General features: G+C 48.5%; 1 long non-coding RNA gene across 1 annotated transcript; it reads right to left on the reverse strand.

Annotated features, from left to right (window-relative positions):
• Positions 1–49: 49 nt before the first annotated feature.
• LOC126513945 (uncharacterized) lies at positions 50–7,462 on the reverse strand. Its single transcript, XR_007595470.1, has 3 exons — positions 7,113–7,462; positions 1,514–1,721; positions 50–997 (listed from the first exon to the last, which is right to left on the reverse strand). It is a non-coding gene; the product is annotated as an uncharacterized lncRNA (long non-coding RNA).
• Between the last annotated feature and the right edge of the window lie 473 nt (positions 7,463–7,935).

Consider the following 7,935-nt stretch of genomic DNA (forward strand, 5'->3'; position numbering starts at 1 on the left):
TATGTCCTCTCTGGGAGGTATTGTACTGTCTTCTCTCCCAGGTGGGTGCTCTGACATACCTGCCAGACTAGTTGAGTGGCAAACCTGATGGGTGAGTTATCCGCTCATCTGGTGTCTTGAACCATCCTTTCTCTTTGTGGGTGTTTGTGCATACGTGGGTCCCCAGAGCTCTTGATCAGTGTAAGACCCCCAGGCCCTGAATTTCCTGTAAAAAACTTGTTTTCCTCTGCTATGAGCAGCCTGCAGCTGCTCTGAGCAAGAGACCCTGATGGCAGGGGAGTGATTTCTGGTGGGCCTGCAGCTGAAAGATCCCGAGAGCTGGGGAGTGGCCAGGGCACTATATAAGCTGCCCCAAACACAATAAAGGGGGCATTCTTGTTTCAAGAATGACCCCTGTGTCCCCGTGTCTCTGTCTGTGTGTGTTTAAGTCTCCAGCCCCTTTCCCGGCTCACATCCAGTCCCGTAGTGCAGGCGCTACAATGGGGTCATCTCCTTTCTGGTGTCCTGGGCAGTGCATAACAGATATCTCCCTGGGCAGTCATATGACCTATAAGAGATCTAAAATCTGGGCCTGGGGGGATGGCTCAGCAGTTAAAGGCTAGGCTCACAACCAAAAATATAAGAAACATAAAATCTGTTTGTTTATAGTCTTTCCTTCTGCAGTTAATAACCCTTTTTTCCCTGTAGATGGCGCCATTGACACATAGCAAGCGTGTATCGGCTATCCGTATAGACGTTAAGTGTCTTATCCTTCCCAGCTGCACAGCCTTAGTTAAAGCTATCAGTTCAGCCCTCTGAGCTGATGTCCCAAGAGGCAACATCTCTTCCCATATAACCCTGTCCTCAGTGGTGACTGCTGCCCCTGCGTACCATCCCTGATGAAGGTACTGCCGTCGGTACACCAAGTTACCTCATTCCTCATTAGAGGGACGTCTGATCCCACGGAGGTGACTCGGGATGTCCGCGCACTCATGGGGAGGTTGGTCCAGGTGTGGATCTGAAACCAGGGTGGCAGGGTCAAGGCACAGGTGCTGGTGAACTGGATTCTGGGTGGATTTACGAGCAGAGCTTGAGAAAGGGTCAGCCGAGAATTTGCCATCTACCGGAGGGGTGTTTAAGAACCCATCGATATCACGGGGGATTGCTACTTTAAGGGTTTGTCCCAAAGTCAGTTTGTTTGAGTCTTTAGCTAACAAGGCCGTTGCTATTATTATGCGGAGGCAAAGGGGTCACCCAGTGACCACTGGGTCCAGTTTTTGGTAAGTAGGCCACCAGCCTTTTCCATCTGCCAAGGAGCCCCCTTGGCAACTCCTTTTCTCATGCACATAAAGGCGGGAGGGTTTGGTCTGTCAGTTCTAAAGTGGATGCGTTCAGTTGAGAAGCCTTGATTCCATCAGAGGCTTTGTCCATCTGGTTTCCCTCCCCTTGTGGCCTTGTGTAGGGGCTGTGCCGACTCAGCAAACCCCAGGATCCAAAGTCTACAGAACCCAGCAGACCCATGGAATTTTCTCACCTCTCCACAGTTGCTGGGTCTGGGGATCCTCAGGCTGGTTTCTTGTCTTGCTGTGGATAGCCATCTCTCGCCCCCCTTGAGTGTGTACCCCAGATAAGTTACCTCAGTCTGGCAGAGCTGAGCTTCCTTCATGGACACACGCTACCCTAGGTCTCCCAAAGTTCTGAGCAGCTCCTCGGTGGCAACTTGGCAGTTCTCACAAAAGGTGCTGTCAAGAAGGAAAGGGAGTCCTTCAAAAGTGACTCACATCACTAGAAAACCTCAAGTTTCTATGTCCTTTGCTTTTAAGGCAGTGAAAGTCAAATAGTCAGTGCCTAGCCAGGGACTGTCCATGCCACCCTGGGCCTCACATCCTGGGTGTTTTTTTATGAATGCCTTGAAGCTGGTTTAGTTGGTTCTACAGCTACCGGTTTCAATGGAGAATAACAACAAACACTGTGTGTGTCTGAGACAGAACAAATAAATAACCATAATGTATTTCCATGACTACATTAGTGGAAAATCCAGCCTAACTGAGGAGTGAGAACCAGGACTGTGTCCTGGCCTCTGTGGGCCTAGAACTGGCTCACAGGCAGGAGTGGGGTCACCTTGGGGTCCTCTGCAGGGACAAGGTGAGGTAGAACCGGTACATAGCAGGCTGAGCAGCCATCCTGAGCCCCCACAAGTTAGGTTACACGCAGACTCCGTTTTCCTTTCGAGGAGCTCCTGCAGAGGCCATGATCTCTGACCCTCTGCAGCATTTAGGCTCACGCAGGCGTCTGTCCAAGGGATACAAACTTCTTCCATTCAGAAACCGACAGGGCAAGGAGCCAGGGTCAGGAACGGTGACCTCCTGACATAAACTATGTGACCAGAGGGATGTGGAATTCACGTCCAAGATTGGGCCTCCTAGGTTTTGGGTCCCTGTTGGCCTTGTGCAGTCCCTTGAGGAGAAGCCCAGTTCTGATCTTCACTGGGATTCCCCTGACTGCTCAGACACACCTGGAACCAACCAGAACCAGCTCAGAGAGATGGATTCACAACGTGGGAGGAACATAACTTACTCAGAATTGCAGATAGAATCTGAGGTCCGGATCTACCACACCTCACCTGGCTAAACCTGGCTCATTGCTTTCCTTCCTATGCACAGTAGGGGCTGTCCAAGGAGCACAGTCTCTGCAATGGCAGTGCCTGCCTCAGGCCAACAGGTCACCAGAAGCCTGGGCAGTTCAGCCAGTTCTCCTCGACAGGAGCCAAAGCAGGAGACCAGGCTCTGAGGAACTGCCTAGGCAGCAGGAACCCTGCACGGGATCAGGAAACGGTGAGTCTGCCGCCTGCAGTGTGGTGGGCTCATTTACAGCAGCAGCTGGACTACTTACAACAGCTCCATTTGTGCCTGGCTGTAGTAATTTTCATCTCTATTACAAGTTTGGGAACCACCGTTGCATGGAAGACACAGGAAAACCGTTACGCGGTACAAGACTACTTTCAGAAAAAAAAAAGCAGGTTCTGTGGCTTGGATCTAGAACATTCCCTCAACAGTCCCTGAGGTAAAAGTTTGGTTGTGGTCGAGGCAAGACTTTGGAGAAGTGGGATATTGTATGACCTTAGGTCAGTGTGGCTACTACCCTCCAAATGGCAGTACGGGGATTTGAACCCCTTTCTCTTCCTGTCTTTTGCCGCCAGACTGTGAGCGGAGTGGTTTTGTTCCTCCACGACAGCTGTTCCCCACCATGGCCCAAAGAAACAGCCACTTAATCATGGACCAAAACCTTTAAAGGCGTGAGCCAAAGCAAATCTTTCTCTTTTTCAGTTGGTTACCTGAGGTGGCTCTTCTGAGGAAAAGCTAACAGACAGGACCAGTTCCTCCTTGGAAGGCATTCTCTCCCACTCTGCTCTCCTGAAGGCAGTCACTGGGCATAGCACAGTGGGGACTGCACCACGTCCTCCTGGTGGAGGAGCTACCGAAACTATTTGGAATTTTTCTGCACGTAGGATTTGCCTCTTCTCCCCATTTTGTTTATTTTTTTTTCCAGTCATTTGTTTAGATCAGAATGGATTCCAAATGTTAGCACAGTTCGTTTTTTAAAAGAGCAATTTGTGATTCCCTCCTCATGGGTAAAACTGGAAAGGATGCTGAAATAAACATCTTGAACAAAATGACATCAGCCTCATTTCAAAGCTCCTCTCCGGAGTGTGCTAAATCCTGTGTGGCTAGGAACGTGGCATAGGAATTACATCATGCGATCTGAAACGGTTGACTAACTAGACAAAAATTCCCTTGCAAAAACTTCCCAAGGATTTGTTTAATATAATCTAACTAAACTTCCCTTTCAATAGGGAAGCAGGATTTAAATGCATTCTTTGTTTCTGCTTGCTATTTAAATTACAGCGGAAGACAATACCTGCTCTAGACGATTAAAAAAAAAAAAAAAAAAAAGCAAACAGCAGTCCGGGTGCAGAAGGCTGCCTGTGTGGCCCAGACTGACACACTGTTGCACAGGCTTCCGGGCCTCACAATCCTACTGCCCCAGAACCAGCTCAGACTAGCAAGAAGCCCCTGGTGGTCAAGGCCAAGGCTGCAGGCAACATCTGGTCTTCAGACACTATTGGAGGCCATGGTCTCAGGGCACAGACACCATGCATTTCTGGACATTTGAAGGTCTCCAACCGCTGCAGAAAGGGAACAGTCACAAACAAACACGAGATCACCCAGCTCCATTTTTAGGCACCACTTGTGATACGGCGGGATTGCTATTCTCACTCCTCTGAAAGCTGCACTGTGCTTTGGACCAGTGTTCTCCCTCACCAAGCCTCCCTTCTTTACCAGTTTTTGGAGGTGAGGTGGTATAGGGTCAAACTCTAGTGTTGTCATGGATTAGCTGTGAGCCCCTGGACGGGTTGCTTGGCCTCTCTAAGCCTTAGTTCAGGAGTGTAAATTGACTAGTTCAAGGGACTCCAAACGCCTTCTTCCATCTGTGAAATTTCACGACCCCATTAAGCACATAAAGGCTCCTAATTCTGCAGTTGGGCACTGGCGCTCTTCTACAGGCCCTGTGGTGTCTGCTGCTGTCTCACACCCCGCCTATGGAGAGAGGACACTCTTATATAGCCCCTGAGGTGTTTTTCACAGGTTTTCAGCTATGGTATAAACCCTCAGACCATGCTCCGCTGGTGTCCCATTGGCCCTGCTTTTCCTCAGACTGTCCCTGACATTGCTGCTGACAAGATTGGTCAGAACCATGAGGCAGCTGTTTTCAATTCCAGCCTTTGTTCCCTGCTGCGGTTTCAGGGCAGACCACACCTCTAGGTCTCTCATTATTTTGCTTAAAACCCCTGCAGCTCAAAAATTGTAGCTTTTCCATACAACATGTAACTGCTGCCATTTTGACTGAGGTCAGGTGACTTCACTGCCATTTTAACTGAGAGCCAGGTCGGGTGACCATGTCCTGCCATCTTTACTGAGGTATTTCCTGCCTTCTTTATATCTCTTATATCTGCATATTTCTTTCAGCATAATGCTTTCCGGGTTCATCAACACTGTAGTATGAATTTTATGTTCTTGTTGTGGCTACTATTATGGGATGAATAACTGAGCCAAGCTACTCTAACCTTTAAACAAAGTTGCTTTGGCCTCAGGTATTAGCTCAGCACAAGGCCTTACTGCCTCGAACAGAACCAGAAAGAGTTCTGTTCATAATCAAGACCAGCCGTAATCTATGTTAGGTCATCCTGACACCACCATAGAGAACTACATTCTTCAATCAGCAGACTCAGACAGAGTGACTTGTGGTGACCCATGCCTGCTTAACACAGATTGCCGGTCTCTAGAAGAGACAATCCACACTGCAAACTCAGAGCTACTGAGATGTCTGTCTCATCATCCAGAGGATTATTGCAGGGGTGTCTACATGACAAAACCCAGGAATCAATCAATCAATCTTTCTTTCTTTTCTTCTCTCTCTCTCTCTCTCTCTCTCTCTCTCTCTCTCTCTCTCTCTCTCTTTCCTCTCTCACTTTCTTTTTTGTTTGTTTGTTTTTGTTTCTTCCAGACAGGGTTTCCAGGCTGACCTTGAACTCACCACCACTTCCCACCACCTAACAACAACTTTCCGACCACAACAAAACAGCTGTCTCCCTCTCCCTGAACCTTGACCTCTTCTCTGGGAACTCCCTCGCGTGCTGGGACGTGTGTAGGTGTGGGTGTGCACGCCTTCTGTAGAGCAAGCTGGGAGAATAAGCCTATCCCTTGGCTTCTGAGGGGCTGGGAATTTTAAACAATTCTCTGCATTCAAGAACGAAGCAGTCGTCATTATCCCCCAATATTCTGCAAGGGAGGAACTAGTCTGATCTTGGGTGTAGTCACATTGCTAACTCCTACACTGAGAGCCTGATAAGAAAAGCAGTTGGTGGGTTGGAGAGACGGCCCAGAGATTAAGAGCCCTGGCTGCTCTTCCAGAGGTCCTGAGTTCAATTCCCACCAGCCACATAGTGGCGTACAACCACCACAACCATCTATAATGGGATCCTAAACCCTCCTCTGGCACGCAGGTGCAATGTTCATTAAAAGAGAAAATCATCTTTAAAAAAGACAGTCGGAGAAGGGTCTGAGCCGACTGCAAAAGGGAGCTGGGAATTTTCAGTGTGTCAGGTATCAAGCCCCTGTGTTACATTCTCTGTCTGAAATACCTAGAATGGTTTCTGTTTTCCTGACTGGACTCTGACCAGTACAACTATAGCTGATCGCAATCCAAATCTTTGGACACTGATGGATTGTACAGAGTGCATATTAACATCACTATTAATCAGGATCTGTTGTTTTATTGCTAGTCACATGACCTGCCACTAATGACTGCATCTGCCCATCTTCATATCTCTTGTTATTTTTCCCCTCGGAGGCAGGGATTGCATCTCCTGCACTTTGTCTCTCAGCCTCCAATCCAGCGCTGACCAAACCCCCAATGTGTGCTTTAATGACTCTGTGATTAATCACGAAGCCTCTGAGGGTACATCAATTTGATGCGTTAATGTTGCCTGCAGCTCAGTCTGGAGTGCCTCACAGTCCTGACCCTGACTGGGGCAAGATCACATTCTATTGGTGTTCCATCTCCCCCAGCCCTCCAACACACACCCCAGACAGGTTTTTCTGTGTAGCCCTGGTTGTCCTATAACTCACTCTGTAGACTGTGGGGGCCAGCTATGATAAGCTAAGTATGGACAGGTCACCCAAAGGAAGTTCTTTATTTCCAACCATTATCACCTGTCAGAGGTGGTGATATTAAAATTTAATAAGAGGCCTGAGTCTAAGTAGTTTACCCCTAGGCAATACCTGGTTACAGGACCCGACCACCGCCCAAGAAGAGACCATCCAAAGGAAATGCCTAACATTGCAACCTGTAGATAGGATCACCTGCCAGCACACATTCACCAAGACAACCCTAGACAAATGTCAGCCAATCAGGGGTCCTGAACCTCAGAAACTCCTCACCCCCACCTTTACTACTATAAAAACCCAATTCTAATTGAGCTCAGGGCTCTTCGGATATTCCAATACGTTGGACATGCGGTGAGACCGAGTTTGCAAACTTGATTAAAATAAAGACTTTTTGCTTTTACTTACGGGACTCTTGGTTTCCTTGTTGGCTTTTGCTGGGCATTGTGGATTTGGGCATAACAGGTTGGCTGTGAACTGCCTGCCTCTGCCTCCTGAGTGCTGGGATGGATTAAAGGCATGTGCCACCACCGCTTGTCTCAAAGTTTGAGAGTTAACACTGGCTGCTAAGTCCCATGGACTGGAGATTGTTATTCTGCTGGCCATGGTGGTTGCCAACCACCTTGCAACATCCTTCTCCTCTCTGGACTTTGCGCCCTCTGCCTTTGGACCCCAAATTTTGAGTTAGGTGTTTCTACAGCCATAGGCTTGTCAGCTGTGGCCCTGGCGTCTCCATCTCCCATCCTGGTTCTTTTGTCTCTTCCTCAGGACAATTGCAACTTAACCTACAGGTCACTGTCGCTGTCCTGGCAGGAATTAGTGCATTCTAAAGAGACGCTCGTGTCTCTTGGTTTATCAGACTATGAAACAATGGTCCCTTTCAAACTGGAATTTCCCCAGGAATCTCGTGCTGGGGGAAGGAAGAGGCTTGAAACTGGTGCCAGTCGGAGGAGGAACTTGTTCTAGAGAAAGGGCTCATACAACTTGTCAGGCCACTTTGCAGGAAACAGAGCAGAGACCATGCTGGGTAAGGTGCCAGCTTGCCTGCTTATTCACACTGCACTGGCCTTCTGCTTAAACCTAACCTTCATTCAGGCCCCCAAAGGTGGATTTGGGGGTGCCACTAGACCTCTTTGTCCCTCTTCCCAATGCCACACTGAATAAATCTCCTTTTTATGTTTCTCATTAGTATTTGCCAATTTAATTGTCCTATTGCGGACCGGTGGTCAGA

Source organism: Alexandromys fortis, unplaced genomic scaffold, assembly GCF_014885135.2.
Source record: "Alexandromys fortis isolate MF-2015 unplaced genomic scaffold, M_Fortis_MF-2015_v1.1 scaffold_17, whole genome shotgun sequence".
NCBI classification, from domain to species: Eukaryota; Metazoa; Chordata; class Mammalia; order Rodentia; family Cricetidae; genus Alexandromys; species Alexandromys fortis.